We start from the raw sequence: 11,168 nt of genomic DNA, 5'->3' as shown, positions 1-11,168 counted from the left end.
ATCAAGAATATTCCATGTTCGATTTGTGAGAGTTTGTCTAAGTAAGAACTTAATTTTTCAACATTGGTTTCCTCATCAACATTGATGTTTGTAAACATTGGAGAAAGTATATTCATAAAATCTACCCTCTACTTCGTACTATCCTTCAAATCTCCATTTTATTTCAATAACATAGGCATGTGGTAGATGGTCATCCCTTCAAATTCTACCAGCTACCTTGTGGTGATCTGTTTGTACCATGCATGAACATCAAGAAAGCATAAAAGATACTTATATATATTATGAATGTCACACATGACTTGATATGCTTCATTTTCCACATCCACATCATCCAATAGAACATTAAAAGCCTCAATTTCTAGTCTCAAATTCTTTTGAACATATTGCAAATGAAATCCACTCCTAGCAAGGTCTTTGTATTGTAATGGTGGAAAATAGGGTTTCACAAAGTTGGCTATATAAATAAGGAAATCCACTTATTTTTGCATAAAACATTACATTGAGGGGTGAAATGAATTTGATCTATCCAATCTCTTCTTCAAGTATCAAATGGATTGAACACAGATCAAAATTCACCACCCCTTTTTTGGAAATTGAAGGTTGAATGTATATTATTGAATTTAAATTCTAGATCTAGGGAAAATTATAGAAAATTGACATAAAATAACATGAACAATAGGTTTCAGATGTAGTATGCAAACACATACCTAGATTTGAGAAGAATGAACAAAGAAGAAGTTGTGTTAGAAAATCTTTCCAAAAAGTATGGGACCAGGATGCTTGGGGTGACCTAGTCCTGTGATTGTCGAATACAGACGAACAAGAAATTTTTGAAATTAGAATGTCGCTTAGAATATTCCTATAAGTTCATAAAAAATTCACAGAACCGAGATAATTGGGGTGACCTAGTCCTCTACTTTTTGAATCTACAAAAGTCAAATCTGATCATCGATGTATTATTTGTCGAATTATTTGTTAGTTCTTTTGGATTTGATGCTTGCATATAGAAAGAAGGGAAATGACGTGTTGTTGATTGTCTAGGTCAAACACTGAGTTTGGAATTAGCCCTTGAATTAAAATTTTAATTGAACATGTAATGGAATTGACTGAATTGAAAAGCTTACCTTTTAAGGGCAAGGATAGATCTAAATTGAAATGCTCAAATTAAAACTTGATATTTGATGAATCTTTCTTTGAAGTCTTCATGGAAAGGTTAATGATATCATGTATAATGTCTTCATAATGCCTTGATCATGGATGCCATCATGAATGCTTGAAATTTTAACTTGACCTTGTTGAGCACACCACATGACTGAGAGGGGGGGTGAATCACTTTGGAGCTCAAAATACTTAATTTATGATCTTTTAAACTACAAACCATAACTATATAATCAATGCAATAATAAATCATGAAATTACAAAGCACAACAAACACATAAACACATAAACACAAGATTTATGTGGAAAAACCTAAGTAGGGAAAAACCACAATGAGAATCACACTCACAATATGAATATAATGTGTTACAGTTTTTCCTCAAGAACTCCCTACCCCTGAGAGAATTTGCAAAACTAAGGTGCACAACCTTAGGGAAAGATACACATGACTTGTTGGATTGAGACACACTATCTCAGCGAAGGATACAAAAATTTGTCAAGGGACTCAATTTATTTCGATAGAGTAGTTAAAATAAAATGAGAAAGATCTCCTAATAATGAAATTGTCCTTGAACTACTATGTCAAGCGACCAATATCATGACAAACACATCTGACTTCAAACATTATCTTAAAACATTGTCACACTGAGGATATCATCATCAAAGTGCTTCACAACTAGCATGTAGTACCCCTGCCCTAATCAATTTCTAATCTCGATTTAATCTTGGTCAGTTTATCTTAATATAATGTTATAGTCAGATGTTTGAGTTAATGCATAGCTGTTGATGTGGTTTTCACACTAGTTGTATGCAAGTTGTTCAGTGTTCCTTTTTCGTGGTATTAATATCGGGCTAACGCTTTCATTAAGTTTATATATGTATGCATGTATGACTCTTGGTTGCAGGAGATTTCAGGTACAATGCCGCATGAGTGCGAGGTTTGTCTTCACCTGGATTTGCAGGTTTGAGTGTACCTCTTTAATCCTTAGAGTTGGATCAGGTGGTCGTAAGACCCTAGTTGACCATAGTCGTGCTCAAGTGAGCATCGTCAGTCGTCGTCGGTATTCCCTTTTTGTTTGGGTTTGCGAGTCGTCTGTCTAGTTGACTTTCTTGGTTTGCGTGCTTGGCGTGTATGGTTAAATTGATTAATTAGTCCTTAGTATTTAATTTGATTAAATATGTGTTTGTGCATTAAAGATTAATGGACTAAATTAATCGGGATTTCGTTATGCGATTATCGTTGATATTGGATTGCTCGTTTTAAATTGGGAGTAAGTTCAATTAAATGGTTGATTTTGAATATTAAATGCATTTTGTATATGTTGTTGAAAAAGAAAGATTTAAATTTAATTGCAATAGAATTAATTTTATCTTCTTGGCATTTTTTGAAATAGAAAGGTTAAATTTCAGTTGAGTGAGAAAATCAATTTTAAATGGGAGAATATATATAAAAAAAAAAATTTATTTATTTCAGTCTCTGTGAGACTGTGTTTTTTTTTGTTGTGTATGAATTTTACTAACAACAAATTTTTATAAAAAAAAAAAAGATTAAATAATCGTTAGGGAGCTGCGTATCCCATTGGGATAGCAGCGCACCCCAAGGGGTGTTGCGTGCTTCCCTTTGGGAACAGCAACGCTCCCTTTGGGGAATGTTGCGTGCTCCCTTGGGAAGTAGCGCTTCCCCTTTGGGGGCTGCGTGAGCTTCCCATGGGGACCACGTGGGGTCCACGTGGAAACCCCCACCCCTTTTTTTTTAATTTGTATTTTTTTTTTAATTTTTTTTTTTAGTAAAAAAAAATAAAAATTAATACATGAATTTATTAGTTTAAAAGTTTTTTTTATTAAGTGTTTAATTAATTATTAATTAATATTAATATATATTTATCAATGGGAATAAATGTATATATGTTGATAATACTTAATTGGATTATTGTGCAATATTAAATAATAATTGTGTATATTTTATTAACCGTAGGGTTATAAATATTTATGAATTAATATTTAATCCTTTTGGACTTATAATATTAGGGGAGCATCTTTTGAAAAAGATGAAATATTGTTTATATTGGAAAAATTTTTGAGATAAAACATACTTTATTCAAGAATATATATTGTTTGAAGATTTTAATGATATAGGCCATCTGGAAATGTTAGAAATGAATATTTAACCCTTGGACATTATGAATTTAAACGATGTGCTTTTGGAAATTTAATTAAGTATCATTTGGGAAAATTGTTTAGTTACTGATATTCTCATTTAGTAAAATGAATGGTTATTTTATATTTTTCCTCTGTTTGAGAAATAGACAATGGTACTATTGCAAATTGTGATATTGTATTCACCTTGTAATGATGATTTCCTGCTAGTGTATTTTTGGAAACATAGATCATGTAGGAAAACTTGATCGACTTTTAATGTTTAGATCCATTCAGAAAAGATTGTATCTGCTGAATATTACCTATGCGAGTTTAATTTCTGTATTCGCTTTTGCTTATGTAATGGCAAGTCGTGCTTTGTTTGATAGGACCCTATCGTATGGTTGATTTGGGTACCTGTTTCAGTCCTCAGTTCTGAGTTGACTGTTGTTTTGTGGTAGTGTCGTATTTGGTCATATCCTTTGTGTGGGTGTCGAATGATGATTCGTGTTTGACCATGGTTGGTCAGGTCTCTGGTTAGAGTACTGTCAGTAAGTGTACCTCTTTTGAATCATGTTTGACCAGATGGTTGTTCCCTCCTTCTTGAACTCCGTTCGTCTGACCATGTGTATTCCTTGGTTTTCGAGTTCATCCGAGTTTAGTCTAGTGTCGTATGGGAAAGTGGCTTTCGATTGGGGGCCGCGCCCAAAGTGGCTGCTGGGTAACCCGTCGAAAGTGAGTCTAATAAGTGATAACCTAACAGTAGATTAGAATGTAATCTCTAAGTAAGATAAATGTGCCTCACACATGGGACGAGTGCTAACATAGACCCGACATGCTGTGAGAAGGCCTGAAATGGCAATCCATCATCCTTGTCTTCACGAGAGGATGTGTGGGTCCACATGAGGCTTGGATGGGCCAGAGGCTTGGATTAGGTTGCCAGGGTAACCCAGTGTATGGGGTCGGGACCTATGAAGACTTGCCATGGTAACCATACCAGGTTGTGTGATGACACTTGTCCCTACGTTCGCTAGTGTGTTGTCGTTTTGTCCTGTTAGGAGCACGTTTGTGGGTCATCCTTTTGTCTATGCCCTTGTGAGTATCGGTTTCATGTTAGTCCTTGGGTGGTGATGACTCAGTTTTGTGGATGCTCCAATGGACCTTTGTTTAGCTTTGATTATGTTCAGTTGGATCCTTTCCTTTTCAAGGATCGTTTATGTATTATTGATCGATGTGGTCATTTGTATATTGTATATGTTTCGCCTTGATGGCTGGATTGTAATGGTGTAACCTCATGTATTCTTAACTTTATTAATTATCAGAGGGGTCTTGCAGTTGAGCAGACCCGGAGATGTAGCCCTTTAGGGGTGAACTCCGAGATCATTATGGTGTTATGTGATGTTATTCTCTTATGTTTCCCTTATCCAATTTATCATGTATGAATAGCTTATGTTAGAATGTAAGTGGATAAGATGGAATTAACTTTAAATGCTTATATGCAATTCTTTCTTGAATGTCATTTTGATCGAATGCATAAGTGGTTTAGATGAGATTTATCGTAGATGCATGTATGCAATTGTCTTTTAAAATGCAATAAATTGGAATATGAAAGAATGTAACTTAGAGTAATGGAATATATTCAATTTTTGTTAAGAAAATTAAGTATGCTTGAAAAGATCTCATATGTTTATGATGAAATTCTAGTGTGTTAGAATATTAGATGTATGGCTTGTATTTTAATGAAAAGCTTGAATGAAGATTATGAATAGATCTTAATGGATGAATCTTTGCTTGTGATTTATATTTCCATCTTTTGAAAGAAATTATCCTGATTAAGAATTATCTCGTTATTAAGATAATCAGCTTATTGGATTAATTGTGTGAGTTAAGTGAATTGTGAAATTTAAGTAATCTCGTTGGGAAACTCTTTAGGTGTTAGTTGATGTCTTCTGCTATGTAATCTGAATCTTTGATATCTTGTTGTATCTTAATGTGGTGTAACTTTTTTTTTAAAAAAATTATTGCACTCTATTCTTATGTTTTGGCTTATCCCTTCGGGGTTTCCTGGCGGGGCATTACATAGCATCCGCACATCTCCAACATCAAATATACTTGCAAATCATTCACATCTACTTCTCATCAATTTACACATATCCCCCACCTTCACTCACACATCCTCATTCCTTTATATACAAGATTATTCATTAAAAACCTCAACTAGGTTCACCACAAATAGAATATACAATATTATATAAATTTGGCCACTCAAACCATTAACAACCATTGTGGTCCACTCTAGGAGATAAAGTGGACCGAAAAACATCATACCACATCTATCTAAGTCGATTCCAACAAACTCTACACGCTAACACATCCTCCAAAGTTGGCATCAAATGAAATGTGTAGATAAACATTAAATCATGTCAACCAGTTGGCCAAAAACTATCCTCCAATGAAAATTACACAATGTGGATCTCCACATGCCATGGTGAGACCCAAAAAACTAACCAAACTCATTCTCCAAAGAAAACTCAAACTAAAAGTATATGATCCAACTAAGATAATCCAACCAGACCAGCATGAACACAACAAAACTAAGCATGTCAAACACACAACAACATAACTTCACTTTTCAGTCAACTTACATCAAAACTTTGAATTGGAACAATTTACAAACCAACTGAAAATGTCCTCTAAACCTCAATACTTGAATCCACATATTTGGAAGCCACCAAACATTCTCTGGACCAATTCTAATAGACAACCTCATTGTCAAAAATAACAACTAACTCCACCATCAGAGAAACAAAGGATCTGTAAACTTGATAGTAAAACATATACAGAACATAATCATTATATACATAATATTCGCAATCCAAAGGAATGAAAAGCATTCTTCCATTGAGACATTAAAAACTCATTCCTACATAACTATTGTTTCCTATGTATTGAAACTTCCACTAAACTAGCCTTTTGGAAACACCTCAATATCTTTACTAGACCACAAAACAATACCAAGACACTTACTTCTGGACCACCTGCAACACATAGTGACATCAATGACAACACAAGACAAACATCGATGACAAAACAATACAACAACTCAAGTTTCCAAAATTCCTCCTCTTTCTCATTGATGGTAACACCACCAACAACAAAGAGCACTAAACTCGCAACTGATTTATCTTCCAATTTGTATGTCCTTTCCCCTTTGACATCAAGGACAAAGGGCACTCTTCCAAACCCTCTCTCTCTCTCCCCCCCTTATTGATAAGAATCTAATAATTGCAACATTCATTGCTCCCCCTACGAGAAACCACTGTATTAGTCCAAGAAAAAAAGATAAACTTTAGAACTCGCCCCAGACAAATATACCATCTAAATGCATCTAGTTAAAAAAAGGAGGTGCAATGACCCCCAACTTCTGCCAAATTGAAGCAATCACCAATGAGGAGGGACCTCAAAGAGATCAATTTGGACCAGTCAGCTAGGGTAACACAATAGAAACACAAAGATATGATGGAAGCAATACATAATAGATTGTTTTATTTCATGAAAATTGATTACAACCAACCGGTAACAACCGGGTTACAGCATAATCGACTCATAGGCCTGGTAAAACATACAGAATAGGTCACAACTAGGACCTTGAATCTTAAGATTTATCTTCTATGCACAGTCTCACTACTTGATTATTTGATTTATTACATTCTAAGGTGCAATTATAATTATATATATGATCCAAAGGATCCAATCGACCCAAAAAGGTATCAAAACCCGGAGAATAAGACCTAACGTGTAAAATTAACAAGGTCGGCCTCCACCAAGAGATTCATCCAGAAAATAAAAAGGATGAAAAGTAGATCGCAGCAAAAGGTAGGCCACATGCCAAGGAACATCAGAATCAATGCCCAAGGCTTTGCAAGCTTTGGAAGGGGTTCCGGTAGATCACCAAAATAGGTCCAGGCAACTAGTAACAGAATTGTCAAAGAAACTGATAGCAATATCTTTCTGGAAAATGATCCAAATGTGATGTGGTATGGAAACAAGAAAGATGATCAAGTCTTCAAGTAGAATCCAACTCCACAAGATCTGGTGAGCCAAAACCAAAACACACAGAAAGAAAAGTTGAAACTGCAAATAGAAAGAAAAATAGAAAGAAAATGTTTTGGGTTGATGTAAGATTGCTATGAATTGGGGATTCTCCCGCATCAGACATTCGGGGTTATTGAAAAAATGTGTCTCTCACTTTTTGGGGGTCAGAGGAAAACTAAGGCGGTCTACCTCTTCCTAATAAATCCAAGATGAATCTTCCATTGGTTTGTCCTTCCACTTCATTAGATACTCCTTATACTGACTACTCCGGGTACTACGCCCAATCTTACTATTCAAAATCTCTTCAATCGGATCCGGTTCCTTCCAGGGCAACTTTTTCTCCAAGTCTGCAATACTATCCTCACTTAATTCACTAAATTCTGGTTCATGATACTCATGAAGATCTACAATGTTAAACACGGGTAAAAAACTCAAGCTATCTGGTAACTCCACTTCATATGCATTTCCATAATTGAACTTCCTCAAAATCCTACAAGGTCCAAACTTCTTCATCTATAATTTATTATAAGTTCCAACCGAGAATCTCTCTTTTCTCAGATATACCATCACTTCATCGCCAACTTCAATTTCCTTATGTTTCCTCTTCTCATATGCCTTCTCCTTATACTTGTTGTTCATGTCTTCCAAATGCTTCTTAACCTGAATATGCAAGGCTACCATGTGATCTGCAAAGTTTGTTATTTATTAACTTCTCTGGTCTTCATTTATAATATCCCTCAATTCTAATATACCTCTAGGATGTACTTCAGTAACAATCTCAAAAGGTGTTCTTTTGGTAATCATGTTCACTAATTTTTTATAGGCAAACACTGCTTGTGCAAGGAACAAATCCCAACTTCTGGTTTTATCTCCCACTAAACATCTCAACAAATTTCCCAAGCTCTGGTTAACCACTTATGTTTGTCCATCAGTTTGTGGATGAAAAGTAGAACTGAACTTCAAATCTATCTTCATCTTCTTCCAAAGTGCTCTCCAAAAATAGCCAACACACTTAGTGTCTCTGTTTGAAACTATGCTCTTAGGTAATCCATGCAATCTCACCACTTTCTTGAAAAATAGGCCTGCTAAATGCTGATGAATACTAAGAGGGGGGGGTGAATTAGTATGCCAAAAATCTCTGTACTTAAACACTTACACAATCTGAAGATAAACCGATAAAATAGTCTAACAAACAGACCGGTTATCACACATGCAAATAAAAATGTGAATAAAGCATTCACCCACAACAGCAATACAACCATAACACAAGATATCTGACATGGAAACCCAACTGGGAAAAACCACGGTGAGATGGAACTCACAAGTCACTATCTGCAAAATAGAAACCAGACCGGTTAAGGTCTTATAATGTTCTTCACCAGAACAGATCCTGTTCGGAATCTCAATCTTTGTTAGGAGATAAGTCCGATTAAAGACTACCTTGTTAGAGGATTTCAGATTCACAGAAGTGAACCACCTTGCTAGAGGATTTTACAAAGGCTTTGAGGCCTACTCGGTTAAGGGCTACAGACTTGTCAAAGATGTGAGTAATCAACAAGTGTTTGATCTATCTTATAGCATAGACTGCTTGGTTAGATCTAGTATAGTTCACTGCTAATCCACTCCAACATTACTTTAGTCTTATCTATCTCTTTCTATTTACAACTCGATATTCTCAGATAAGATCGCTCTTACAACTCAACAATCACCTTAAACCCTAGCCACAACATAAACCCTTTCAGTAACAGCAACAACCACCCAAAACCCTAGACATGATGTCCTTATAAAGGAATTTGATTTCATGTCGGTCCAATAGGATTACATTACAATTTCCTAGGTTCAATGAATCTAGACATACTCAGTAACATGACACAAAAAGCGCTATCAGTGTGTCAGCATCGTCAATCAATCGGTGGGTTGGTAACTCATCACAAAATGTCGGTTGGTAACTCATCACAGAGTATTACCGGTTCATACAAAATATCGGTTGCCAGTTTGACAAAACTGAAGACTGGTAAGAATGTGTTATGCCACTTTGCTCCCTTGTACTGGTTGAGATCTACGAACCGCTTGGGGTCGACATGCTGCTTCAGACCGGGAAACACATTCTGCAAATTCATTAGTCTAAAGACTAGAATACAACATACCAGTTGGAACAAATATCGGTTGAGCTCTAGCTCATACATATAAAGGGGTTCTCAGTACAAGTGTGTGTCCATCAATGACAATCACAACATAAACATCAAAAATACCAACAATCTCCCCCTTTGGCATTGATGGCAACACTTAGGAAAATAAAATTTTGACATCTAAGTGTTTTACAACAAAAACTTGCCATTAACAAAATTGCTCCCCCTAAGCATATACATTATCCCTTAATCAACACAATGTATAGCAATTTTGCATACAGAGCATAATCATTGAGACATTAGAGCATATAGCATATATCAAAACATATATCAAAATTTCAAAAACAGATGCATCTCCCTATTTGTCTTCAAAATAGATAAAGTACTTCTCCCCCTATATCAAAAGATCAAAATTTTAAAACCAAAAACAGATGCTTCTCCCCCTTTGCCAACAATGACAAAGTACCATTGAACAACCCTGTTTCCATTTGATATAAATAAAAATTTTATGACAACAATGAATAATACTTGTCAAAAACTGATTTATAGTCCTGCAAAAATTGTTTCATGGATAGAGACCAGGACTCAAGTAGGGAGGTGGCCACTTCTTTTTCCGTTTGCATCTGGTATACCTATTCCTCCATGGCATCAACTGTGCTTAGCTCCTGCGTGATTGTCAAGGCATCCAGGTTCAGATAACACTTCTAAAGAATTTGCAGATGTGGAAGTAAAACCAGTTGTAGCTCCTACAAATCTTTAGATCGTGTACTGATCTCTTGCTCTATTTTGGTTGACTAGATCTAGAACCGGTGAACGGTTTGCCCATATATTGCAAAGGAATCATAAGGTGTCTTAAATGTGCCCAAGTAGGACTGTAAGTCCATTTGAAGCTTTTGCTTCTTGGCTAGCACATCATCGTAGAATAGATGAGGTTGATAGATTTTGCTTAGTAGCAAGTTTCCCTCATCCAAGGCATTCCTTATGTCCTTTTGGTCTTTCAGCAGTTCAGACCGAAGCTCATTCATCTTTTTCACCAGAGCAATGTTAAGAGCCTTTTGGTGCTCTTTCTTGACATTTGCCTCAGCTGCTTCTTCCAGGCTCTGCACCTGATCATCCACTACAGTACATAGTAGTTTGAGTTGTGCTAGTGATGATTTAGTGTCAGGAAGATTGGTACCGGGGATTAAACCGGTAAGGGTGTCTACAGCCGCCTGAATTATGTCCTATTCCTTTTTCCTATGAATGATCTCAAGGTGCTCTTGAGCAACCTTGATGCTTTGCATAAGCTCCGACTCACTTGCAGATTGGAGATCAATAGGACTCGAGATATCAGCCGGTTTGGCTTGACTCACGGTTGCCTTTGGAGTCTCCATCTGAGTGCTCTCCATTGCTTTTGCTGCCTTGTCTGCTTCTGCCTTCTTCCTTTTCTCTGCTTCTTTCTTTTGTTCCTTGTCTTGCTCTTCTTTCTTTTTCCTATCTCCTTCTTTCCTCTTCTCCTCTTCTTTCTCTTTTTCTTCCTTCTTCTTCTTTTCTTCTTCTTCCATCTTTTTCTTCTCTTCCTCTTCCTTCTTCTTCTTTTCTTCCTCTTCCTTCTTCTTCTTTTCTTCCTCTTCCTTCTTCTCTTCCTCTTCCTTCTTCTTCTTTTCTTCC

The sequence above is a fragment of the Cryptomeria japonica genome, chromosome 10 (assembly GCF_030272615.1).
Source record: "Cryptomeria japonica chromosome 10, Sugi_1.0, whole genome shotgun sequence".
Taxonomy (NCBI): domain Eukaryota; kingdom Viridiplantae; phylum Streptophyta; class Pinopsida; order Cupressales; family Cupressaceae; genus Cryptomeria; species Cryptomeria japonica.
Note: the sequence above shows the minus strand (reverse complement) of the source record.